At 46.7% G+C, this 27,958-nt stretch overlaps 1 pseudogene; it reads left to right on the forward strand.

Annotated features, from left to right (window-relative positions):
* The first annotated feature begins 400 nt into the window (after positions 1-400).
* LOC128468006 (neural-cadherin-like) lies at positions 401-27,953 on the forward strand (annotated as a pseudogene).
* Positions 27,954-27,958: the final 5 nt, after the last annotated feature.

A 27,958-nucleotide genomic window follows, 5' to 3' on the forward strand; every position in this document is an offset into this window, starting at 1 on the left:
TGCTGCTTGACCAGGGAAACCTTAAATATTTTAATGGAATTATTAACCTGATTTTTTTTATATTTGCATGCGTGTACATTGTTTATGGGGTTAATTATAATGGTATAGATCTGATTTAAATCTCTTAAGGGATCTCTCTCTCTCTCTCTTCAGAGTCCAACACCAGTCATACAACCTCTAAAAATGCACCAAACTTTCTAAATATTACCGGATTATTTTAGAGGGGCCGATAAGTGAAGGTTTTGTCATAAATAAAACATATGTACATATGTATCAATGTTAAACATTTCTGCAAAATACAAAGTGGAAAGGAGACGGTTCTTTTGGGGGCTGCTTTGTTTATGTGGAAAAATATTGATATTACAAATATTTATTTCACAAAAGCCCCAGCGGGTTTCTTATGAACAAAGAGCGTCCCGACCATGCAAGCAGTGAGATTGTGAACCCGTCTTTACCCGTATTCCAGATAGCTTTATTCTACAGTTTGGAGAATGTGGGAAAAATAATTATATTTGTCAGAAACGGAGAAATTCCATTAAATGCAGTGGGTTTTGCAGAGGTCCGCACGTTGCTGAATGCTTTTTGTTTCTGTGTTTTAAGTGTCGGGTTAACGTTGACAGCCCTCTGTCCTTCTTCTAGTCGAGGCGCCGTCCTGTGATGAGCAATCACACAGCCACCCACATTCTGAACTTTGCTCCGTGCTCCGTCCTCAGGGAGGCCGATCAGAGGGGCTCCTTAGTTGCCCCCGACAGACTAGGATTTGACTTCACAGCTAAGGGTGCGATGAGCACCCAGGAGATCCGCAAAACGGATGTCACATCCTTCCCAGGCTGCGGAGCTGCATTTCTCGCTCTTGTTTCAATTTCCCTGTTTTGCTTCAATCCATTCCTGGATTTCCTTTTGCTCTGTTCTGATCTCCCATTCCTTGATTCTGCTTCAGCTCTGTGCTTTTGCTTTGTATCCTTTATAAGGTGCGCCCCTCCAGTGTGTTCTGTTAGTCTCAGCCTGCAGCCTAAAGGTATGTCTCAGTGCTACGTGTTTGGTTTACATGTTTGGTTTACATCTTTGTCAGCAGGGATTAGCGTTAGGACCCACCGTCATTGGAGTACTTTGGTGTAGTGGTGGGCTAAGCATACTATGGCCATAAGATGTGACGGAATCTCCAATAGTTATCATACAGTCCTAGGCTGGTTTCTGTATTTATGTGTGTCCAGGGGCGGGCAGGGGGGCAATTGCCCCCCAGGCCGCCCGAAATCTAATCTAAACGGCTGCTGGGTGCTGATGCCGCCGGCCGACGCTATTTTAATACTTTTTTTTTAAATTTAATATGGCAAGCTGGATCGGCTATTAAATGGGGTATTAAAGCAGCGCCAGCCGGCGGCATCAGCACCCAGCGGCCGTATGCGATGGCTGCCAAGTGATGGGAGCAGCGTGAGGGGTGAAAGCTCCGCCCCCTCGCACTCACCTTTCACCCCTCACGCTGCTCCCATCACTATGCGGCCATCAGATTTTTGGAAATCGGATCTAAACGGCCGCTGGGTGCTGATGCTGCCGGCCGGCGCTACTTTAATACTTTATTTGTTTATTTTTAATATGGCAAGCCGATCCGGCATATTAAATAAATAAAAAAAAAAAAAAAGGATTAAAGTAGCTCTGGCCGAAGGCATCAGCACCCAGCGGCCGTTTAGATAAGTTTTCCAGCAGTCTGATGGCTGCATAGTGATGGGAGCAGCGTGAGGGGTGAAAGATGAGTGTGAGGGGGCAGAGCTTGACTTGCCCCCCAGGCCTTAGGCTGCCAGCCCTCCCCTGTGTGTGTCAGTCTGTCCTGTATCACCGGCAGCGGGGTGTCCTGTCTTGTTCCCTGTTGCGCCCTGTGTTATGTATATCTTGTATTATCTTTTCAGGAGAACAAGGTGAGCACACTGCCCTCTCCTGCCCTGGCCTGCGAGCCCATCTACCCTTTGCGGTCACTGATCGGTGTGTTTGCGTGCAGGTTGTGTACTCCTTGGACTGCCCGTTTGCCGAGGCCAAAGCTATCCAGGGCCTGCGTGCCGTGTTTGACGAGACCTATCCTGACCCTGTACGCGTTGTGTCGGTGGGAATCCCTGTGGAGACTCTGATTGCCAACCCTTCTGGTCCTGTCGGTTCTGTGACATCGGTGGAGTTCTGCGGAGGAACTTGAGTAACGGCCCTGAGCCCCCGATATATATTTATATTACTCCTATACCGAGCGTAGCGAGCCTGTACCTCTCCGCTGCCGCTGCCCTTAAACCTTTCGTGGCGCAGAATTCCGGCCACGCCGGTACGTTTGTCATCGTCTCAGAAGAGGCCAATGCCAAAGGGATCCGTAGGATTGTGGCTGTCACAGGGGCCGAAGCGGTAAAGGTGAGTATTTCGGGAGCGTGTCGGTAAGACGCACACGCTACAGGAGCCACGCTGCGATCGCTCTGAGAACGGCTACCCGCTAACCCCGATCCTGTATCGCAGGCTGTGTGCTAACAGGAGGCTCTGAAGGCTGCGCTCTCTACATTGGAGGGCAAAGTGAAGCAGCAGACTTCCCCCAGATAGAAATAGCAGATCTCAGCGAGGTACGGGCGCGGGAGGATCTACCGGTGATGGGCCGGTGTGTGCTCTGATTAACGGCTTCTTCACTGCTGCTCTTCTTTCACACTCTGGCCACAGCCGTCATCTCTCAGTGGCAAAAGGATGAGCTCAGAGAGCAGCTAAAAACCTTGAAGAAAGCCATGGACGATCTGGACCGTGCCAGCAAAGCCGATATTCAGAAACGGTTAAGTGGGGGGCCGTGATGTCACGGAATTTTCTGGTTTATCTATATATAGGGTTTACGCTGCGGCTTTTGTATTTATTACACATACGCAGTAAATTCACAGACCTAATAATAATAATATTTTTTGTGTTTGATTTTGTCAGTTATTGGAAAAGACCAAACAGCTGATTGAAAACAACCCCAACCAGCCTCTGCTTGTCCTAGAGATGGAGAGTGGAGCTTCTGCCAAGGTACTGCGCAGACACGAGCCACCGCGGGGCTGCTTGATTGGAAGGGTTACCCCGAGCGTGGCTGCAGCACCACTCTCCAGAGCTGCCTCGCAGCACTTTGCATGTCGGGTTTCATCTCCAAGACGTCTTCTGATCTATCGCTCTTCTTTTTTTTTTTTTTTTTTTAAACAGGCTGTGAACGAATCCCTGAAGTCTCAGTCGCCAAACACTGCAGCCATTATCTTTACTGTAGATAACGATGCCGGGAAGATTACGTGTTTGTGTCAGGTGCCTCAGGTAATAGACTCAAGTCTTTGAATTCTCATCTCTTTTCCGAGTGCTACTATAAGGCATTTATTAGACTTATGGGCTTGCCAAGCAGCGAGCTTTCTGGGGCTTCTTTAACGTGCGTTGTGTCGATTTGCAGGAAGCGGCAGATAAGGGTCTAAAGGCCAGCGAATGGGTGCAGCAGGTATGTGAATTGATGGATGGAAAAGGAGGAGGGAAGTACACGTCTGCGCAGGCCACGGGAAAGAATGTAGGCTGTCTGAGGTGCTGAGGCTGGCTGAAGACTTTGCTAAACTTAAACTGTCTATGAAGAACTGAATGTCAGATGCTCATCTCCACATCAACCCCACTCACCACCTCCAGTAATATACAGCAGGGGTTCCGTCCAGCAGTGAAGGGGTTGATTCCGTGGATCTCTTGTTTCACGCATGGTAGTCAAATGCTGCTTTGGCAGACCGGTTTCTTCCAATACATGGAGTGTGACTACTTTCACTGGTTTACACCAGATTACACGCGTCTCTAGAAATGTGACGGATACATTGAGCCGAATCCATCCCTCCTATTGGGACATTGCAAAAATCAGCCCCATCCCCGCTCGGACCCGGCTCCCTCTGTTAAAATCTGTACCGCTGTCGCTGTTCGGGCTCAGTGCTAAAGTTCCAAGTGTTGTATGTTGTAGAAAATCATTCATGTAAAATAAAAATCATGCAACGTCACGGTGTCTTCTGTGTTACTGAGTGCATGTTCACGTGGGACTCCTTAATAAAGAGGTACTCTGAGAATCTGAGTAACAGCAGGGGTGATCCTGAGCTTAACTCTGCTACCTCTGCATGCAGCTGCAGGAAACCCCGCTAGTGAAGTGACCTTTCTCCATGGCAGGTAATATGGGCAGGGCTCTCCACCAAATGTATGGGTTTGTCTCAGTCTTGCATTTCTAGTCTTGTCAGACCCCTTGAATATATGCATTGTAAGAAACGCTGCATACAGTGTTTGCGCTATATAAATATAAGATGATAATAATCATATAAACTGGCATCAGGACCCTTCATGTCACCTGCAGTGGCATTTATTGCATTTGTTGCAGATGCATTTCATTAACCAGCAGCTTCTCTCTGTGCAATGATTATCCATCCTCACCACAGGGCAGCAATGAACCTATGATATGTATATGTATACATATATACATATGAACCTATATACATCTATGGAGTCTGATTTACCCTGTGATGTTATTGTTTCCATATTCAGTATGCGGCATGAAGAACACTCACTGTTTCATTTACCAGCTGCTTCTCTCGGTGCAATGATCATCCATCCCCACCAGAGGGCAGCACTGCCCAAATATATCATATTTAATTGTGTCATGAAAATGCTGTCCCCTGCTGGTCACTTGTGTGCATGATGGTTCCATTAACAAAATTAAGTTGGAATTTGTTATACTTTGGCGCCGTCGTGTGGACATACTATGTAATTACATGTCAGGTTAAATGGTGTGAAGTGAGGATTTGTTATCCTTTGGCATCATCATGTACTGTATTACACCAGATACTGCATGACAACCTATGAATACATATATATTGGAGTCTGATTTACCCTGTGATGGTATTGTTCCCATAATCTGTATGCTGCATGAAGAACACACTCACTATTTCTTTTACCAGAAGCTTCTCTCAGTTCAATAATCATCCATCCCCACCAGAGGGCAGCAAGGCCCAAATATATCATATATAACTGTCATGAAAATGCTGACCCCTGCTGGTCACTGGTACGCATGACGGTTCCATTAACAATATTAAGTTGGAATTTGTTATACTTTGGCGCCGTCGTGTGGACATACTATGTAACTCTGCGTCCCTCCTCAGGAGCTCTCACACTCGGCGTCCCGCCTCAGGAGCTCTCACACTCTGCGTCCCTCCTCAGGAGCACTCACACTCTGCGTCCCTCCTCAGGAGCTCTCACACCCTGCGTCCCTCCTCAGGAGCTCTCACACTCTGCGTCCCTCCTCAGGAGCTCTCACACTTTGTGTCCCTCCTCAGGAGCTCTCGCACTCGGCGACCCTGCTCGCACTCTCCGCATCCCCTCGGCGCAAACACTCTGAGTCTCCATACTCTGCGTCTCCCTGCTCACACTTTGCATCCTCTCTCGCCCACGTTCTGCGTCCTCACACTCTGCATCCCCTCTCGCCAGCACTCTTCGGCCCCTCAAGCTCACACTCAACATTCCTTCTCGCTCACACTCACATCCCCTCTTGCCCGCAGTGTGCATCTTCAAACTCTGTCTACTCTTGCCCACACTATGTGCCCCCTCACGTTTTGCGCCACCTCACACACTGCGCTCAATCTGTTTCCCCCCTCTCTCGCGCGCACACACACTCTGCGTCCCTTCTCTCGCGCGCGCACAGACACTCACTCTGCGTCCTCTCTGTCTCGCGCGCACACACACACTCTGCATCTCCACACTCTGCATCCCCTCTCGCCATCACTCTGCATCACCACACTCTGCATCCCCTCTCGCCATCACTCTGCATCTCCACACTCTGCATCCCCTCTCACCATCACTCTGCATCTCCACACTCTGCATCCCCTCTCGCCATCACTCTGCATCTCCACACTCTGCATCCCCTCTCCCCTTAAGTCCTTAAGTCCAGATGGTTTCTTATGATGTTGTTCCGATCAGAGTATATCATGGAGGTCCCTGCATTGCCCCTAAATCATACTCTGTTTCAAGAACACACCCCTCTGATCACATGACTGTTAGGCCACGAATCACCACAGGGGTCCCCTGGGAAGATGACACCTCTAGCCAGAACAGATACAGAGGGCATGCACAAAGAAACACATTTACACCCTCTAAAAACAAAAACACCGGAAGTTTGTCTTCTGCAGTCACAGGGTGAGAACACCAGCACATCCCTCAGTATAGTTACAAGGAAGAAACATCTGCAAGACAATTAAGATTATTGCTGCAACCCTTTAAAGACATCCAGTCCCTTCATCTAATCACGAGTGTCTTCTCTAGGATGAACGTAGGCGCGCTCATCTGTGTGTAGAGTAGGAAAGGAACACGGGACAATCTTCTCGGGACGTTACAGTAACAGAAGATGAGACACAGTGTAGCTTTCTTGTCTTCTCGCTGCGTGTGCGGAGGCAAATTGCTGATCGCCTGCATTTTCTGCAGTGCTGCAGAATAGGTTGCTACAGCATTATGATAATATACCGTCACAGGTGCCAACACGTCAATGCCGTTGGTCTACAACATTGGGATGTCATAAGATATTCTTATCCTGTATTAACCGTTTGGGTTCCCGTGAAATAAAGCATTTTGCCCTCAATTGGTTAATCACGGTCCATCCAGTCTTCACCGATAATTTCCTGAGCAGAGAGGTCATGTCTAAGATTGTGGCGGACGGTGACAGAGGCTTGCGATCTTGGTCTGTAGCTGGATTTATTGGCTATTGCTGGTGTCATCCAATTGAATGAAAGGAACTGTAGCCCGTCTGGTCAAGGAGAACTTGAGAGGTCATAAAAATAAGACAATTGTAATGATTCAGCTATAATAAAATGCAGCACGAGTAATCAGGACGTTGATACATTATTACACAAAGTGTTACATCCCTAACACATTCCAGCATCTATTATTATTATTATTATTATTATTACTATTATTATTTTTATTAATCATATTATTACTATTAGTATTGTTATATTTTATGATTATTATTATTAGTATTGCTGTTATTGTTATTAATAATATTATTACTATTGTTATCGATACAATCATTTCTTTGAAAAAATATTGCATCATTAAATATGTTGGTTGACAATGAACCCCATTAATTTTCCGGTGCTCCCTGAGGCTGGGGTGAGGATGAACAGACGCCATGTCTGAAACCTTATATAGCACATACTATAGTCCAATCTTATAGCATAAAGTGCAGATATTGCCCCGTTATACATCGTTCACATAATAATGATTATTATTGCCCCCCTCCATGCTGTAGGTGCCCTGTTACAGCTCCTGTAGCTGTCCTCCGATGAATATCACGGTTTATTCACGTATTGTTACTGCGAGGTCTGCCCCCCGCAGGCTGTCAGGATCTCCTGGTAGGAATGGAGGTGGATCTTGCAGGTAGAGGGCGGCCCTGATTGATCCACCTGGGTCAGGACTGCTGGGCTGTTCAGTGATTTCCAAAGAGCTGCTTTGATGTTGCCGCTTAATCCACTCTTTCTATTAAGAAATGGAAACCCAAAAGACCCCACAAGTTTGCGTGGGGGGCTGCTGTCAACTTTCTGCCCCCCCAAGAAAAGCCTGTTTGGGGTGAATTGGGGAATTATCTGCTCAATCAAGCTGCAGGCCAAGGCCCTGGAATATAATATTGGTTGCAGATCGGCGGAGCTCTGGGGTCTGGATTATTACACCAAAATCTACCCCGTGGAGGGATTGTTTGGACTCCGGCTGAACTGTTACAGTAAGGACACGGAGGGCCGGTGAGTGGTTTGTTTACAAGACAAGCATGTGGTTTTATTTATCAATAAATAGGTTTTTTTTTAAATACAAACTGGGCCGAAAGGGTTAAACCCTGTGTTTTATGCTGTTGTGATGAAGCATCTGAGATGTTTGCCGCTCGCTTATATATCTTTAACGATACGATTGTGTTTGCCTGGCGATGGGCCGTGTGCCGCTGTGGCACACAGAGGGTTAATATTGTAGCGCTGTTGACTCTTTGTGCAGAGTTTATGTCCATGTTCTGGGGTTTGATTCGCTCGCTGGGCCGCGGCGTGCCGGTTACCCTCTCATGTGTGTAAAGCTGATCGTTCCAAGTTCTTGGCTCTTTATATCGTAACTTATATCTGCAGATCTGTATAATAATGCGCCGATACTGGATGCAAGAAATCCGCTTTGGAATGTTGATAAATTGAATAATTGGAGGGAAAGGGACCGGGGAGGAAAAACTGGGAGCGTACAAGGGGTCACAGGTAAAGTGATGGAAAGGGCCGTCCCATGACTGAGTAATGAGGGTCCTGGTCCAAGACATTTTAGGGGGCGGGTGGGAGGTTTACCTGCTTGTATTTGTCTTGTAACCCAAGGCATTAAGTCCTTTTGATGGCTATTATAAGCGGAGGATCACATGCCGATGCGCAGTCTTATAGACACGCTGGCCTTGGTGCCTTCTCGCCCCTGCCGTAAAGAGAAGGGATACGTACCCGGTGGCGTGTATTCCCCGTGGGAATCCTACTGCCGTGGAACGTGCGTGCATCCGGTGATATACCCGGTGCCGTGCTTCTGGTTCACATACGTGCGCGTACCCGGGGGCCGTGCGTCCGGTGCACATACATGCGCGCCAACCCGCTGCCCCTGCGCGCCTACCGGCCGACGCGCTAGCCCTCCCCGCAGACCCGCTGACATTGGGCGCCGACCCGCTGCCCATGGACCCGCTGCCCCTGTGCGCCTACCCATGGACTCGCTGCCCCTGCGCGCCTACCCGCGGACCCGCTGCCCCTGCGCGCCTACCCGCAGACCCGCTGCCCCTGCGCGTCCCTCTGTACCCACTGCCCCTGCGTCCCAACCCGCTGCCCATGGCCCCCTGCCCCTGTGCCCCTTCCCGCTGGCCCATTACCCCTGCGCGCCTGCCCGTGGACCCGCGGACCCGCTGGCCCTGCGCGCCTGCCCGTGGACCCGCGGACCCGCGGACCCGCTGGCCCTGCGCGCCTGCCCGTGGACCCGCTGCCCCTGCCCGCCTGCCCACGGACCCGCTGCCCCTGCGCGCCTGCCCGCGGACCCGCTGCCCCTGCCCGCGGACTCCTATCTGCCGCAATCTGTTGTCTAAGTTTCATATAATGAGTTACAGAAATACTGCTTCGGTTTCAGAGATGCCCTCGGATGTGCAAAGTCGGAAACCCACTCCAAAAACATTGCCCAGGAGAATCATTCATCAGCCTGTGTGATCTTAATGGGACAGAGCAAGAGCCAGTGTGATGGAACCTGTTGGCTGCTGGGATTGTGATGATGTACAAAGAAAAATAGACAAACCCTACAGCTGCTGCGGATCTTCTTTGGAAGTTAAGGTGTCGATGGCAGCTGTAGGGTTCTAAAGGATTCCTATTGTTCTAAAGCATTCAGTCTGTTGGCTGGTAAGACTGCGTGAATGATGCAGACAAACCCTATGGGTGCTGTAGATCTTATTTGGAAGCGAAGGTGTCGATGGCAGCAGTAGGGTACAAGTTGGGTTCTTAAGGGTTCCCACTAGTCTCATAGCGATGAGATTGTGATGGTTCACACAAACCAGACAACCCCTACAGCTGCTGCAGATCTTCTTTGGAAGCTAAGATGTTGATGGCGGCAGTGGACTACAAATCGGGTTTCTCAGGATCTTCAGCAGTTATGAGCTTTACAAAGAGGATGGTTGATGACGGACAGTTCTGCTTGAGTTTGCATGAGCTCTGAGGTCTTTATGGATACCCCACGTTGACCTCGCCGAGTGGGATTGTAGATTTAATTGCCGTAGATATCATCGGATCTATTTGCACGCGGAGGAAAGATGAGGGTTATCTAAAGCCTGATTTGTGGTCTAAAAGCTGGCAGCCAATCTCAATGTGTAGTCCATTCGGAGAGGTAATAAACTGTAATGCACCTCAATAAATAGTACTTGAGAATAACTCCCCGGGTATCATACACCAAAGACTGCATCGTACAAATGACATCGTAAGCGGCTTACGGCTCTACGAGTCATTACGTTTGCCACACATTATTTAGCCGAACGCTCACAGATCTTGCTAAGCTCCTATAGAAGCAGATGGGCTATGTCACTCTTCCTCGGAATCTCTCACACTGACAGTTTTAAGAGCCGGCCTCCAGATCTTTCCTTTGATAATTTTAATGGAAAAAATGTTGTGTCCATTAGGTTTCTGCGTAGAAATATCTGCTAATGTTTCCAAAGGTCACTTGTTTCCAAAGGTTCCTATAATACATTGTAAAACATTGCAGTTCATCAGGTCTCTCCCAATGAAGGCTTGAGAGTTTGTCCTAATCCATAAATGAAAGGCGACTGCATAGACTTCATTCTATAACTTCTTTGCCAGGGCCGGTGAGAAGACCAGCAGGTTTGGTGTTGGCCGAGCCTCGGGGTAGGAGGTAGCACTGAATGGGTCTCTTGGCAGCGTTTCTCTGTTTTCCAGATACAGAACGTTTGTATCGGATGAAGCTGCTCCCAACACCCTGGTTGCCACCGTACATGCCTTTGATCCAGATGGAGATCATGTGACTTACAACATTTCAGAAGGAAATAAAGAAGGGAGCTTTATTATTGATTCCGAGAAAGGTACGTAGAGCTATATTTTGTATACATCCATAACTAACCCCCCCCCCCAATGCCACCAATGCTTTTTACAGATACCTGACGATTTCTCGCATTTTCTGCTACATAAAGAAGAAAATTAGTCATCGAGATAAAATCGAGTTCCTCACCAGAATTCCGTCACAGTAACTATAACTTGAAGTTCCTAAATAGTTGAGTAGGGGGATCGCTTACCCTGGGTTAAGGGTTTGTAACAATGGGACTGATTTATCCTCAAACCATTTAACAGGAATAATCCGTCTTGGTTCTAACCTGCTTCCAAAGCATCATGGAGCCGAGTATGTTCTGTATGTGACCGCCACAGATGACAACGCTTCGGGGGGTCCTCACAGCCTCACCAGCACGACTACGGTCGTCGTGAGAGTCGATGACGTCAACCAGAACAAGCCCGTCTTCCATCAGGTACCTCATACATTAACTCCAGAAAACCGCTTAGGAGAATAATCCCTTACTGAACGCCAACGAACTAAAGCCGCGTTAGAACTGTCCTTGGCTCCAAGATGTAGCCAGATCCTAAAAGAAATGTGTGGATTTAACGTTATTTCCAGTGTGCCCAGTACCGTCACCACGCCGTAGTCCGGGAGAACCAGCCCCCAGGAACGTTTGTGCTGCAGGTGGAGGCGAAAGACGCAGACGTTGGCGTCAACGGTCAAGTGAAGTACGGGATCGTTCATCGCGAGGGCTCTCTTCCTGCATTCAGCATCCATCCGGACACAGGTGCCACCGCCTCCTATACCTTAAAGCCCTTTAAACATTGCATGGAGAGACGGGCTGCAGCACGGAGACCGAGGACAGACTTTCCTCCCAGTGTATTTGTGTTCTAGGTTTTTAATATGCTTTTTGCTGGATTGGTGTATACGCTTCTACCCTTCTACCCCAGGGTCAACAGAGGTGACATCATGGAGCTTCATTTGATTCTGTTAAAACCAGTGGGTCAGATAGGCTCGGCGATGCAGGTTTTAACCATGGTTGTAGTTCATGTTAATCAGCCAAGCTTTTTTTCTCAAAAGCTTATGAGAAAATGTTCTTCACGTGTTAAAGCAGGAATTGCCAGTTACATCGCCTCCTTGCTTTCTTTAACACGTTTCCCACGCAGGAGTCCTGACAACCCTTCAGAGCTTTGATCGGGAGAAGCAGAAAGAGTTCCCCGTCACCATCAAAGCCACAGACCAGGCGGCCGAGCCTCTCATAGGGCTGTGCCAGATCAACCTACAGATCCAGGACCAAAATGACAACGACCCCAGCTTTGAGAACAACCACTACGAATGTAATTGAGCCTCCGTGGGTAGAGTATGAGATGTCTACAAGCACCAAGTCCCCATCATGTTCCTGTGTCCTCTTCTAATTATAGCTTTAAGTGGAATTCAGCGTTAAGAGTCTTCCTAGATCTGCTGGTCCACAAGAGCTTGGCCAGCACGCCCATGGGGTATTTGGGACCCCAGTGGACAACATAGAATTCAAATGTTTTCATTCTTGTCCCAGATTTCCTGAGAGAAGATGCTGCTGTGGGAAGCAGCTTCCTCCGCGTTGCGGCCCGTGATGACGATTATGGCGTGAATGGAACGATCACGTACTCCGTGTCTGGAGAGGAACCGGTGGCCTTCAGCATTAACACCTCTACGGGGTGGCTTTATGTTCGCCAGCCAATATCTCGGGTAACGTAGCAAGCGTTTACATGCTGTGTTTAGAGAACCAACTTACATTTCAACAAGTGATAGTACTCTTAAATGAAAATATCGCGGGGTCACCTTCTGACCCCAGACCCCTTTATACAATATGACTTATAGTAGGATTGTAAGCCGCTATATATATATAATGCAATAATAAGATATGGCGCACTTGTATCTCTCTTTTGTTCCTAATATTAAGTAACCAGTTTAATGTACATATTGCAAAACTACAATGTATCTCTTATGACAGCGAGTAGCTTTGTGTTTGGATATTTCAACTTTATGCTTTGCAAACACAGCTGGTGGCTTTTTAAGTGGGGACGTAACGGGGCTTTTTGGATAGTTTTAAGGCATTGTCAAGCTGTCATGTTTGCTTTTTCTGAAATCAAAAGTCTCTACGGCCAGACGACGACATCTGGACACTGATTGGAAGGCCCCCGTGTGAGTCCCCGAGGTTACCGCTAAATGAGACTCTCCATTGCAGAATGTTTTCTGGGAATCGTCCACTGTCTTTTTTTTTTACGTGCCTCTGGTTAGCTCTGTAATTGGAAATCGGTTGGGCGATAGAATGACAAACCCTCTAGGACAAGTACCATACAACTAATTAACACTGAGTACCAGAGTATGTGAGTGGGGCATGAAACTCCTCAACCATCTGTCACTCACAGCTTTTAAATCAATTAGGAGAGCATTTTTGGGTTTGTTTTTTTTTGTCGGGGAGGTTGCTGAATGGAGAAGGTTTAAGTGAATGTAATTAAGTTTTTTGTCTTAACCTTTTTTTCCCCATCAGAAATCATTAATAACTCTAGAGGTCACGGCCGCGGATGGAGGAAATAGAAGCACGCAGGTGGAAGTAGCCGTTCGAATCACAGATGCTCAGAATCAGCCTCCGGTCTGGGCAAAAGAAAGATATGACCTGGTGATTCCGGAAAATACCATGAGAGATACGCCTGTTGTGGTATGACGTGACCTCTGACCTGGAAACCAGTGGAATTTTTCCACCCGTCAGTGGGAACTGTACAATGCTTCCAGCCATTGGTTGGGCACCTTACAATGCTTCCAGCCATTGGTAGGAGTCATAGAAGGATTCCGCCCATTGGTGTATGATCTCATTTGAATATGGATTTCTCCCTCATGCCCGGCTACCAGGGATCGTACCCATCTAGACATCTGCTTCCCGTTAGGCCTGATATGAAGCTAGTGAGAGGGAACGGGGTATGGAGACATCACCTCTAAGGAGCCTTAATCACCCTTCTAATGTCTGTCATTTCCGAGTGGACTTCCTGCTGTTGAGGGCTTCTTTTTACTGTAATTTACTGTTAATTACACAATGTTCTGCCATTCCTACAGACCGTTAAAGCTTCCTCACTGCTGGGAGACCCTCGTACAATTTAGAGGAAGGATTGGTCCCGGAGACTAACATGCCCGTTCGTTTCTACCTGACGGTAAATCCAGAAGAAGGCTCTGCCTCCGTTCTTGTAGCTGAACCTTTAGATCATGAAACAACCAGGACTTTTATCCTGAAGATCCGAGCTCAGACCGTTGCTGCTGTGCCATTGGCTGCCTTCACTACGGTGTACATTAACATTACAGGTAGAATCTCCGGATATAGATTCTGTGCCTGCGCTGCTAGAAGAGCAAATGTGAAGCCGGACTTGTTTATATTGCAGATGTGAATGACAATGTGCCCTTCTTTACGTCGTCCATATATGAGGCCACCGTTACAGAAGGCCTTGAATTGGGAACATTTGTGCTCCGGGTGTCTGCATCTGACCAAGATCTCGGACTGAATGGAGAGGTGAGTTCATACGTGAAACCTCATCACACGCACACTCTGACTCCTATAGCTCTGTGTTCCTGGGTATACTAAATGCGGTACCAACTTATAAAATCTGCACCCATTGACGCATGTTCTTCAGATATCCCTGGTCCTTCTAGCCATAGCATATATTCCTGTAATTTGCACATGTAAAACAATGTGCTTTATGGCCATACCAATCCGTAGGGCAGGGCCATACCAATCTGTAGGACAGGGCCATACCAATCCGTAGGACAGGGCCGTACCAATCCGTAGGACAGGGGCATATCAATCTGTAGGAGAGGGGCATACCAATCCGTAGGACAGGGGCATATCAATCTGTAAGACAGGGCCATACCAATCTGTAAAACAGGACCATACCAGTCTGTAAAACAGGGCCATACCAATCTGTAGGACAGGGGCATACCAAGCTGTAAGACAGGGCCATACCAATCAGCAGGACAGGGTCATACCAATCAGCAGGACAGGGCCATACCAATCAGCAGGACAGGGCCATACCGATCCATGGGACAAGGCCATAACATTTCATAGCATAGTGCCATACCTATCAAGAGGACAGGGGTGCATACCAGTTTATAGCACAGGGCCATTACGATTCATGGGACAGGGCAATACTGATTCATAGGATCAGGCCATACTGGTTCAAAGGACAGGGGTGTATACCAATTCATAGCACAGGGCCATACGGATCCATAGGAGAGGGGTGTGTACCAGTTCATAGTACAGGGCCATACTGATCCGTGGGACACGGGCATATCAATATCTACACTAGACCAGGGGGTCAGCATGTTAATTAGAGTTACTGATGCCACATAGGGGGGTTTTCTCGCCTGATAACACTGTCTGGTATTAGGGCCAGATTGTTGAGGGATCACGTGTCAGTTAAAGCCACAAATAAATAATAAAGAGAAATTAAATTGGTTCGCGGCAGAGCAGACAGACCTTCTGCTCATCGGATCGCAGCATTTCCTGCGCACCGGCATTACTGTTACGTTAATAATATATGTAGTCCTGGCAGAACATGTTCAGTAAAAGCTTCCAAGCCTTTGCAACAAAGAGCATTAGTGATTTTCCATCAGTTCCACCTTATATCAGCAAAGTGTTTTCAGGCCAGCTTGCGCTAACTGTGGTCTGATTGTCTTGCTCCAGATCACCTATTCTATTTTAGAAGATCGCAGCGGAGACCATGCTCTGTTCCACATCGATCCCCAGACGGGAGTCATTTACACAGCTGCCGTGTTTGACCGGGAGACCAAGGGCTCGTATCTCCTAGAAGTTATGTCGTCAGATGGATCAGAGTCTGCTCGACCTGGAAAACATGGGCAACCCAATTCTGGTGAGGATAATATGGGGTTTGTTTTGGCACAGTGGCCTTACTGCTCAACCGAAATGCAGCATACATCCCAAGATCTATTCCTTGAATGTAGTAGCGTCCAGTTTCGGTACCTCTTTACAAAATAAAACAAGAGACACTTCTTTATTTTAAAAGCTTTATTAAATGTCAGATATGGAATTATTTGTCCGCGGTGCGGACTTGAAATAACTTCAGCACCGCGACACTCAACCTTTATTAACATGTTACAAAGTGTCAAATATTATTACCACAACCAATTTGACACAATATATATAAATAACATAACCAATTGTAACCATTTTAATAACCACTTAATAACCAAATTAATATCCAAACCTGCTGGTATGGGCGTGTCCACCTGTATCCCTGCTGAAACTGCCGGCGTCCCCTAGCGCGGCAGTCACATGACCTTACGATTCACAGAGGCGCATGCCCCTGGAGTGTCCTGCACTTACACCTCCGTGCACCACAAGTAACCATACCTAGATGTTAACTCCTGCACCGTACCAGCTTAAAACCAGAGTACCCGGCAAAATGCCAAAATCGGGAAAATTTTCTTTAAAATTGTTGCCCCTATAGGCCACGACCCTTCCTTATATACCCCCAAGGGAGGGTAATTACCCCCTTCCCTTCTGGCCCTGCACGTGCCACCAACTTAACACTTTCAGTGCCAAAATTTCCCTTAGTCATGCCTTAACCCCTTCGACAGGCCTGACCATGGGTACCTTGTCCGCACTAAATTCATGTGGCCCCTCTGTCCAATTTCTTTTTCCTCCGGGGCTGTTCTAAATAGTTGCCCACAACCATCCCCACCCCAAGGTCCTGCCGAGATACCCATAGCCCTCCCTACCCCAAGGTCTGATCCTGGGAAGTTGCCCACAAACCACCCCAATGTATGTTCACAAAGCAGTGCCCATAGCCCATAGCCCATAAAACCTCAATGCCTCATCCTGCAGAGGTGCTCATAGCCCTTCATACCCCAACGTCTGATCCTGCTGAGATGCCCATAGCCCTCCATACCCCAACGTCTGATCCTGCTGAGATACCCATACCCCTCCATACCCCTCCATACCCCAACGTCTGATCCTGCTGAGATACCCATACCCCTCCATAGCCCAACGTCTGATCCTGCTGAGATACCCATACCCATACCCATACCCCTCCTGCTGAGATATCCATGCCCCTCTTTACCCCAACATCTGATCCTGCTGAGATACCCCAAAGTCTGATCCTGCTGCAGTGCCAGAGGGATGGTCAATTGTTACGTTGGTAACTCTCAGCCCTGTTACCTCCTCACCTTTTAAATATTTAGGGTTGGGCAACACCTTTCAACATGTAAAGAAACCCCGGTATTAACTCATTCAGTTCTGTTCGTATAAAATGACTTTAAGCTGCCAGAAGCTTATGCAAATCATGTAACGTTTTGTGTATTTAAATTAAGTTATGCGCAAAAAATGAAATGTATTCTTTTATGCAATGCTAATGAAATTCACTAATATCATGAATTTATAATGGTGTTCAGAAGGATCTACGTCCTAACGCTCCTCTGAAGAGCAGCACGGTTTGCAAATGAGAACAAATTAACCCCAATAAAATGCTTTGTTGGGGCGATTGGGCCAGAAATAATTTATTTTTTTTTTTAAATGAGCCATTGACATGGGGCATCAGTTATACTCGTGTTATCCACTGAAACAAATTCCCATCCACATTCATCTCATCTTCAAGAGCTTTGGAATAACGCGGCTGTATAAGTTGTTTCCGAGCCGCAGGGTCTGTCCGCGGATTGTCTGCATATTAGTTTTCATTTAACGTGCGGGCGGACAGTTTAAGGAATTGCGGCTGACAGAAGTGCCTCTGTGAAGTATTTTAATCTCCTGCCTCTCGTCTCTGCAGACTTGGCGTACGTGTGCGTTTTCATCAGCGATGTTAATGATAACCAGCCGGCCTTCGTTCAGCGTGCTTACCACGTTAACGTGCAGGAAGACCAGGACGTGGGATCCATTGCTGCCCTTGTCAGTGCCACTGATCTTGACGAAGGTGAAATAAGTGTGACCAAGTTGTAAGAGAGTTACAGAGCTCTGCCCCCAAAGAGTTATAAATGTAGGAATGTGACCAAGGATAGTTCAGCTGGGTCTAGGAATGTGACCAAGGATAGTTCAACTGATACCCCTAGACCAGGGGTTTCTGCCCCTAGTTCTCAAAAGAGTAAAGAATGGTAATAAACTGATTTTTTGTACCAAGAAGAAATTGCTAATCTACATAAAGTCCATGTTACGGAAGTTTGGTGAGCAAAGGAATTATCAGTAACTAGTAATATCTCATTCCTGTGCTTATCAGTAATGCGGATCATTCATTTGACTCGACATACAAGTCATTCCGTTTAAAGGGAAGCTGTTTGGTTTGGAAGAAGCTCTCGGAATGTTTGTTTATGTTACAGGGATGAATGCAAAGATTCGCTATCAGATCACAGCTGGGAATAACGGGGGAGCCCTGGATGTAGACCCAGAAACCGGCACTGTCTTAATTTTCCAGCCACTGAATTACGAGGAGGTGCCGGTCTATGAACTCACTGCGCTGGCGTCGGAGGGAAGTGGGAAGATTATACCACGGTCATGATCAACGTGTTGAACAAAAATGATGAGGCTCCGGTTTTCTCGCAGAACGAGTACCAAGGTCACATAATGGAAGAACTGTCACACTTACCGGTTTTGGTACTGCAGGTATCCCTGTCTACACCACTTGTCTCTTGTACTTTGAACATGTTTCCAGAATTTGTTTGACTTCATCTTCCTTATAACTCTCAGAACAAGGGGGTTAGGGGTATTCTTCAAATGTTCTTGGCCAATAATAACAATACTACTGTGTTTACCCTTTGACGTATGTCAAGGTTTCTGCTGTAGACCCAGATGACCGAGAACAAGGAACCATGAAGTATTCTCTGCATGGAAGCGGAGCAGGTAATGTTTTTACCATAAATGAAAGGACAGGAGGAATATTTGCCCAAAAGCCTCTGGATCGCGAGGAACACGCTCTCTGGAGGTTTGTGGTTCTTGCCACAGATGAAGAAGGAGATTTGCCGATGTGATCATTTATGTAGATGATGTGAATGACCACGTACCGCATTTCATCTGCGAGAGAAACACCTGCGGTGGAGATGTGCTGGAAAACGCTCCTGCCAACGCGTCCGTCATGGAGATGAGTGCAATTGAACCAAGGGTTCCAATGCTATTCTGACTTACTCCATCGTTAACAATCCCCTGGATTTGCTTAACCGAAGCATCTTCGGCATAGACTCCACCACCGGTGTTATTTTTACAGCCCTCGGGAACCTAGACCGTGAAGAGACAGATACTTACTTTCTTCTTATTGAAGTTGAAGATGGCGGAGGAATGAGTTCCACCGGTACGGCAACTATTCATGTTCTAGATATAAACGATCACGCACCGGTGTTCACCCAGGATACGTGGCATGCTACAGTCTGGGAGACAAGTGAAATCAACTCTAACGTCCTTCAGGTGGTGGCAGTAGATGAAGATGACGGAGAAAACGCTTTATTGTCATTTAGCATCGTTGGAGGAGACCCAGGCCCCACGCATTCACTATTGAAAGCAACCAAAAGGAGAAACACGCGATAATTAAACTTAATAAGAAGCTGGATTATGAGATTCCTGAGGAACCTTACCATCGAGGTCCGGGACTGTGATTTTTCTTCAGTTTCCCACTGCCTGATCCGAATTAAATGGACAGTTTGTTTATGGCATTCACGCGGAGTCTGATGTCTTCAGTCAGTTATATGTTGACCAAAGTGGGGCTGTCAAAGTGGTGAAAGCCCTAGACCGGGAGGTGACTTCCCAATACCTCCTGGTCATTGTAGCTTCAGACCGGGGTATCCCAGTTCAAACAGGAAGCGCAACTGTCATTCTAGACCTTCTGGATGTTAACGACAACGGGCCAGCATTGGCTGCTCTGGACAAACCTATTGTTTGGGAAAACATTGTAAGTGAGTAGCCTCAATAGTTTCTTCTCTGCTGTTGTGACCAGTATTGTAGCTATTAATTATATCTTTACGTTCTCTGTCCCAGATGCATTATTTTACATGTTTTGGCTCCAAGTCTTTAATAACCCTTCCTATCCCCCCCCCCAAACATCAGTTTGGTTATACGTACGTTCTCTTGATAAAGAGGCAGGAATAATGTTTGTTTTTAAATTGATTATAGAGACCCACGGCGAATGGTGGCTGTAAGATAAAGGTCGTTCTAGACACGTCATTTTTTGCTAGAAGATTTATAAATATGAATTTTATATTTGTACATAAAATGAATGAATAATTTAAGCATACGAGAGATCGAAACAAAGGAAAAAATAATTAATCTCCTTGTCAAGGACAGACACGCAGGCCCACTCTTATTTTTTATTTTTTTTACATTTTTTAAGTAGGCTAATGACATGTAAAATATAAGAGTTGATATTTATTAGATCGCTTTAAATCTGCACAATGAGTTTACATCCAAAAATCCCTCCTGGCAAACGCCGCCAAGTGAAAGTGAGCAGCAACAGTGAACGAATGATCTTTAGCCAACGTTAATGGCTGTCAGTTATTTTCATTCCGCGGTTAACTGAGCTAAACAGGAGGGACGTATTGGAAATTAGTCCTCGTTAATTCTCCGGCAGGGCATGCTGATCGTATATTGTACAGTTCCTGACAGCAGAATGTAGGACAAATGATTAAAAATACAGATGGGCACGAATGCAGACATACTTATGAATGTCTTACCATTTTTTCTTGTTTAAAACAGCCGGGTGGTCATCAGCAGAGATTGGGAAGGTCGCTGTGCTGGATGAAGATGAATGGGATACAAAACACTATTCCGCCGTCTCTCAAATACCCAGGTGAGTTCCATTGCTCGAATAACACACGCATTTCATGGTCATTAATGCACTTCACTATTGACACGCAATGGGTTATAGGTTGACCATGTCGGCCAGTGGCTGACCAGTTGCTTAAAGAGGTCTCAGAGAAGTTCACAGATATTTATTCATCAATCCAGAGGTAAATTGGAATACTCTATGTCATGACAAGCGTTTGAGATGTCAGACTTTGATCATTCAGGTGGATCACTGCTAAGGTAGGACGATCTTTAGTGGCGGTCTATAAGGTGTATGAAGGAACTGGATGACAAGTCTGGTGTATGAAGGATTGAGAAGACGTGTCTGGTGTATGAGGGAGATAGATGTGTCTGATAAATGACGGAATGAGAGGACATGTTGTATAAGAGAGGAAGTAGACATGTCTGGTGTATAAGAGAGGGAGAAGACATGTCTGGTGTATGAGGGAGAGAAAAGATGTGTTTGGTGTATGAGGGAGAGAGAAGACGTGTCTGGTGTATGACGGAGCAAGAAGACGTGTCTGCTGTATGAGGGAGAGAGATGATGTGTCTGGTGTATGAGGAAGCGAGAAGACATCTCTGGTGTATGAGGGAATGGGATGACATGTCTGGTGTATGACGGAGCAAGAAGACATGTCTAGTGTATGAGGGAGAGAGAAGACACGTCTGGTGTATGAGGGAGCGGGATGGCGTGCCTATTGTATAAGAGAGGGAGAAGACATGTCTGGTGTATGAGGGAGTGAGAAGACACATCTGGTGTGTGAGGGTGCGACATTATGTGCCTGGTGTATGAGGGTGCGAGATTACGTGCCTCTTGTATAAGAGAGGGAGAAGGCATGTCTACTGTATGAGGTAGAGAAAAGACGTGTCTGGTGTATGAGGGTGAGAGAAGACGTGTATGAGGGGGAGAGAATATGTGTCTGCTGTATGAGGGGGAGGGAAGACGTGTCTCGTGTATGAGGGAGAGGGAAGACGTGTCTCGTGTATGAGGGAGAGGGAAGACGTGTCTCGTGTATGAGGGCGAGGGAAGACGTGTCTCGTGTATGAGGGAGAGAGAAGACACGTCTAGTGTATGAGGGAGAGAGAAGACGTGTATGAGGGAGCGAGATGATGTGTCTGGTGTATGAGGGTGAGAGAAGATGTGTGTGGAGTATGAGGGAGTCAGATGACGTGTCTGGTGTATGAGGGAGAGAGAAGACGTGTCTGGTGTATGAGGGAGAGAGAAGACTTGTCTGGTGTATGAGGGAGAGAGAAGACTTGTCTGGTGTATGAGGGAGCGAGATGACTTGTCTGGTGTATGAGGGATCGAAGTTTCATGTCTGTTGTATGAGAGAGGGAGAAGACATGTCTGGTGGATGGGGGAGTGAGAAGACATGTCTGGTGTATAAGAGAGCAAGAAGATGTGTCTGGTGTAAGAGGGAGCGAAAAGAGGGCTCTTTCCCTCATACACCAGACATCATACGACATGTCTGATGTTTGAGGAAGTGAACTGAAGTGTCCGGTGTATGAGGGAACGAGAAGACGTGTCTGGTGTATGAAGGAGATAAAAGATGTGTCTGGTGTATGAGGGAGCAAGATGACGTGTCTGTTGTATAAGAAAGGGAGAAGACAAATCTGGTGTATGAGGTAGCGAGCAGACGTGTCTGGTTTATGGGGGACTGAGAAGCCGTGTCTGGTGTATGAGGGAGAGAGAAGTGGTGTCCGGTGTATGAGGGAGTGGGATGATATGTCTGTATTATATGAGAAGGAGAAGACATGTCTGGTTAATGAAGGAGAGAGAAGACGTGTCTGGTTAATGAGGGGGATGGAAGACATGGCTGGTGTATGAGAGAGCGAGATGACGTGTCTGGTGTATGAGTGAAGGAGAAGACGTGTCTGGTGTATGAGGAAGAGAGAAGATGTTTCTGGTGTATGAGAGAGAGAGACGACATGTCTGGTGTATGAGGGAGTAAGCAGACGTGTCTGGTGTATGAGGGAGTGAGGAGACGTGTCTGGTGTATGTGCGAGCTGGGTGACTTGTCTGGTGTATGCGAGAGGGAGAATACATGTCAGGTGTATGAGGGAGTGAGAAGACATGTCTGTTATATAAGAGAGGGCAAATACATAGAGTTGATATTTATTAGATCGCTTTAAATCTGCACAATGAGTTTACATCCGAAAAACCATCCTGGCAAACGCTGCCAAGTGAAAGTGAGCAGAAACAGTGAATGAATAATCTTTAGGCAACATTAATGGCTGTCAGTTATTTTCATTCAGAGCTTAACTGAGCTAAACAGGAAGGACGTATTGGAAATATGTCCGAGTTAATTCTCCGGCAGCTCATGCTGATCGTATCTTGTACAGTTCCTGACAGGAGAATGTAGGACAAATGATTAAAAATAGAGATGGGCGCTAATGCAGACGTACTTATGAATGTCTTACCATGTTTTCTTGTTTAAAACAGCCGGGTGGTCATCAGCAGAGATTGGGAAGGTCGTTGTGGTGGATGAAGATGAATGGGATAGAAAACACTATTCCGCCGTCTCTCAAATACCCAGGTGAGTTCCATGGCTCGAATAACACACGCATTTCATGGTCATTTATGCACTTCACTATTGACACGCAATGGGTTATAGGTTGACCATGTCGGCCGGTGGCTGACCAGTTGCTTAAAGAGGTCTCAGAGAAGTTGATGGATATTTATTCATCAATCCAGAGGTAAATTGGAATACTCTATGTCACGACAAGTGTTTGAGATGTCAGACTTTGATCATTCAGGTGGATCACTGCTAAGGTAGGACGATCTTTAGTGCCGGCCTATAAGGTGTATGAAGGAACCGGATGAAACGTCTGTTGTATGAAGGATTGAGAAGATGTGTCTGGTGTATGAGGGAGATAGATGTGTCTGATAAATGACGGAGTGAGAGGACATGTTGAATAAGAGAGGAAGTAGACATGTCTGGTGTATAAGAGGGGGAGAAGACGTGTCTGGTGTATGAGGGAGAGAGAAGACGTGTCTGGTGTATGACGGAGCCAGAAGACGTGCCTGCTGTATGAGGGAGAGAGATAATGTGTCTGTTGTATGAGGAAGCAAGAAGACATCTCTGGTGTATGAGGGAACGGGATGACATGTCTGGTGTATGACGGAGCGAGAAGACATGTCTGGTGTATGAGGGAGAGAGATAATGTGTCTGTTGTATGAGGAAGCAAGAAGACATCTCTGGTGTATGAGGGAACGGGATGACATGTCTGGTGTATGACGGAGCGGGAAGACATGTCTGGTGTATGAGGGAACAGGATGACATGTCTGGTGTATGAGGGAACGGGATGACACGTCTGGCATATGAGGGAGATAGATGTGTCTGATGAATGACGGAGTGAGAGGACATGTCAGTTGTATAAGAGAGGTAGTTGACGTGTGGTGTATAAGAGAGTGAGAAGACATGTCTGGTGTATGAGGGAGAGAAGAGATGTGTCTGGTGTATGAGGGAGACGAGAAGTGTCTGGTGTATGAGGGAGAGAACATATGTGTCTTGTGTATGAGGGAGAGAACAGATGTGTCTGGTGTATGAGGGATCCAAAAGACATGTCTGGTGTATGAGGAGATAACTGAGGTTTCTGGTGTATAAATGAGGGAGAAGACATGTCTGGTGTATGAAGGAGAGAAGAGATGTCTGGTATATGAGGGAGCGTGATGAGTATGTCTGTTGTATATGAAAGGGATGGGACAACTCTGGTGTATGAGTGTGCGAGAGAGAAGACGTGTCTGGTGTATGAGGGAGATAGGTGTGTTGGTTGTATAAGAGAGGGAGAAGGCATGTCTGGTTTATGAGGGAATGAGAGGAAATGTCTGGTGTATGAGGGAGCGAGCTGATGTGTCTTGTGTATCAGGAAGATAACTGAAGTGTCTGGTCTATAAAGGAGAGTGAAGACATGTCTGATGTGTGAGGGGAGCAAACTGAAGTATCTGGTGTATGAGGGATTGAGGAGACGTGTTGGGTGTATGACGGAGTGAGAAGACATGTCTGTTGTATAAGAGAGGAATAAGATGTGTCTGGTGTATGAGGGAGAGAGAGATGACACGTCTAGTGTATGAGGGTGAGAGAAGATGTGTGTGGGGTATGAGGGAGCCAGATGACGTGTCTGTTGTATGAGGAAGAGAGAAGATGTGTCTTTTGTATGAGGGAGCAAGAAGACATGTCTGGTGTATGAGGGAGCGAGATGACGTGTCTTGTGGATGAGGGAGAGAGAAGATGTGTATGAGTGAGTGAGGAGACATATCTGGGTTATGAGGGAGTGAGAAGACATGTCTGATTTATGAGGGAGGAAGACGACGTGTCTGGTGCATGAGGGAGAGAGAAGACGTGTCTGGTGTATAAGGGAGAGAGAAGACGTGTCTGGTGTATGAGGGAGAGAGAAGACGTGTGTGGTGTATGAGGGAGTGAGAAGACGTGTCTGGTGTATGAGGGAGAGAGAAGACTTGTCTGGTGTATGAGGGAGTAAGCAGACGTGTCTGTTGTATGAGAGAGTAAGAAGAGATGTCTGATGTATGAGAAAGCGAGACAACGTGTCTGGTGTATGTGGGAAGGAGAAGACGTGTCTAGTGTATGAGGGAGCGAGCAGATGTGTCAGGTGTATGAGAGAGTTAGAAGACTTGTCTGGTGTATGAGGGAGCGAGAAGACGTGTCTGGTGTAAAAGAGAGGGAGAATACATGTCTGGTATATGAGGGAGTGAAGAGACATGTCTGATGTATGTTGGAGCTGGATGAATTATCTGTTGTGTAAGTGAACAACCATACATGTCTGGTGTATGCGGGAGAGAGAAGACGTGTCTCGTGTAAGAGGGAGCAAGAAGACGTGTGGTGTATGAGGGAGCGAGAAGACATGTCTGGTGTATGAGGAAGAGAGATGTGTCTGGTGTATGAGGGAGTGAGCAGACGTGTCTGGTGTATGAGGTAACAAACAGACGTGTCTGGTGTATGAGGGAGAGAGAAGACATTTCAGGTGTATGAGGGAGTGAGCAGATGTGTCTGTTGTATAAGAGAGGGAGAATAGATGTCTGATATATGAGGGAACAAGAAGACATGTCTGATGAGGGAGTGAGCAGACGTGTCTGGTGTATAAGAGAGGGAGAATACATGTCTGATATATGAGGGAGAGAGCTGAAGTGTCTGGTGTATGATGAAGCGAGATGATGTGTCTGGTGTGTGAAGGAGTGATGAGACATGTCTCGGGTATGTGGGAGCTGGATGACTTGTCTGTTGTATAAGTTTACAAGGAGACATCTCTGGTGTATGAGAGAGCAAGAAGACATGTCTGGTGTATGAGGGAGAGAGAAGACGTGTCTGACGTAGGAGGGAGCAAGATTACATGTCTGGCGTATGAGGGAGAGAGAAGACGTGTCTGGCGTATGAGGGAGAGAGAAGACGTGTCTGGCGTATGAGGGAGAGAGTTGAAGTGTCTGGTGTATGAGGGAGAAAGAAGACATGTTTGGTGTATGAGGGAGAGAGTTGAAGTGTTTGGTGTATGAGTTAGAGAGAAGACGTGTCTGGTGTATGAGGGAGAGAGAAGACGTGTCTGGTGTATGAGGGAGACAGAAGACGTGTCTGGTGTATGAGGGAGAGAGAAGACGTGTCTGGTGTATGAGGGAGAGAGAAGACGTGTCTGGTGTATGAGGGAGAGAGAAGACGTGTCTGGTGTATGAGGGAGAGAGAAGACGTGTCTGGTGTATGAGGGAGAGAGAAGACGTGTCTGGTGTATGAGGGAGAGAGAAGACGTGTCTGGTGTATGAGGGAGAGAGAAGACGTGTCTGGTGTATGTGGGAGTTAGAAGGCGTGTCTGAGGAAGATAACATTGCATTGACAGTTTGTTTTCTGTAGGTATTTTTGGTTGAACCAAAACAACGGGACAATCCTAATGACCGAGAGACCTCCGCAGGGAACGAACAACGTCAATATTACGGTTTCTGACGGTGTGTGGCCAGATACCTTCTCTACTATCAAAATTTATGTACGAGAGATTGGAAGTGACGCCTTCCGCAGCTCGGTGTCTCTGAGGCTCACAAGTAAGTAATAAGTCGTGCGGAGGGGTCTCAGGTAGATTCTTTTAGGACTCCGCTCGGACATTTGATGGGAAGACTGCCTGGTTTGACATAGTAACATAGTTCATAAGGTTGAAAAAAGACCAAAGTCCATCAAGTTCAACCTAAATACATATTGTGTCCCTACTGTGTTGATCCAGAGGAAGGCAAAAAACCCTTATGAAGCAGATGCCAATTGCCCCATACCAGGGGGAAAATTCCTTCCCGACTCCAAATATGGCAATCAGAATAAATCCCTGGATCAACGTTCTGTCCCTATTAATCTAATATCCATAACTTGTAATATTATTGCTTTCAAGAAACACGTCCAGGCTCCTTTTAAACTCTTTTATTGAGTTTACCATTACCACTTCCTCTGGCAGAGAGTTCCATAGTCTCACCGCTCTTACTGTAAAGAACCCCCGTCTGTGCTGGTGTAGAAACCTTCTTTCCTCCAGCCGTAGAGGATGTCCCCTTGTTATAGATACAGCCCTGGGTATAAATAGGTCCTGGGAGTGATCTCTGTACTGCCCCCTTATATATTTATACATAGTTATTAAATCCCCCCTAAGCCGTCTTTTTTCCAAACTAAAAAACCCTAATTCTGATAATCTTTCTGGGTACTGTAGTCCTTCCATTCCCCTTATTACTCTGGTTTCCCGTCTTTGAACCCTCTCCAGCTCCACTATATCTTTCTTGTACACTGGTGCCCAGTACTGTACACAGTATTCCATGTGTGGTCTGACAATGTACAATGGTAGAATTATTTCCTTGTCGTGGGCATCTAGACCATCATAGAGTTTGCACTAGATAAAGAAGTGATGTACAGGTCACCATAGCTACATATATATGTAACCATTTCCCTGGACTCCTGTACATTGTACCATAAAGACATTAAAATGATGTAGTATCCCTGCATATTGATAGAAGGAAATGGTGGCCCTTGGGACAGGAACGCTCTTGGCATTAAGTGACCCCTGTCCTACTCAGTGTGTAACCCCAATTCCCTTCCCCGCTCCTATCTGGGTAAATACGTTACTATCTCAACTTTATAATCCGCATTTTAGGCATTACAGCAGAGGAATTCATAGAGAAGGATGAGTTTGGAGTCAGCAGACGTGACCAGCTCCAGGCCGTCCTGGCAGACATGGCAGCTGCCCATCCCAGCCATATCCATATCTTCAGTGTGGTGAACGCAGAGGATAACGCGACCGACGTGACATTTTCAGTAGGCGGAGCTGCCTCCTGCCACAAACCTGAGATCTTGCGGAGCTTATTGACAGCCCAGAGAGAGAAGGTATGGACAGAGTGTTTATGGCGTTTTTACTGAGTAAGAATAACGTTGGCTGTCTCTTAAAATTAATGATATTACAAAACGCAGAATATTTATCAGTCTCATGATATCTAGATGTATCCTGTTTGTTTGTCTTTCAGAGTTTTGTGGAAATATTACTTTATAACAAAAGTAAAGATCTAAGAGCGATGCGCTTTAATCATCTTTATCTGCATTGGTCCTGGGGTGCCTAATGGCA

Source organism: Spea bombifrons, chromosome 10 (assembly GCF_027358695.1).
Source record: "Spea bombifrons isolate aSpeBom1 chromosome 10, aSpeBom1.2.pri, whole genome shotgun sequence".
Classification (NCBI taxonomy): domain Eukaryota; kingdom Metazoa; phylum Chordata; class Amphibia; order Anura; family Pelobatidae; genus Spea; species Spea bombifrons.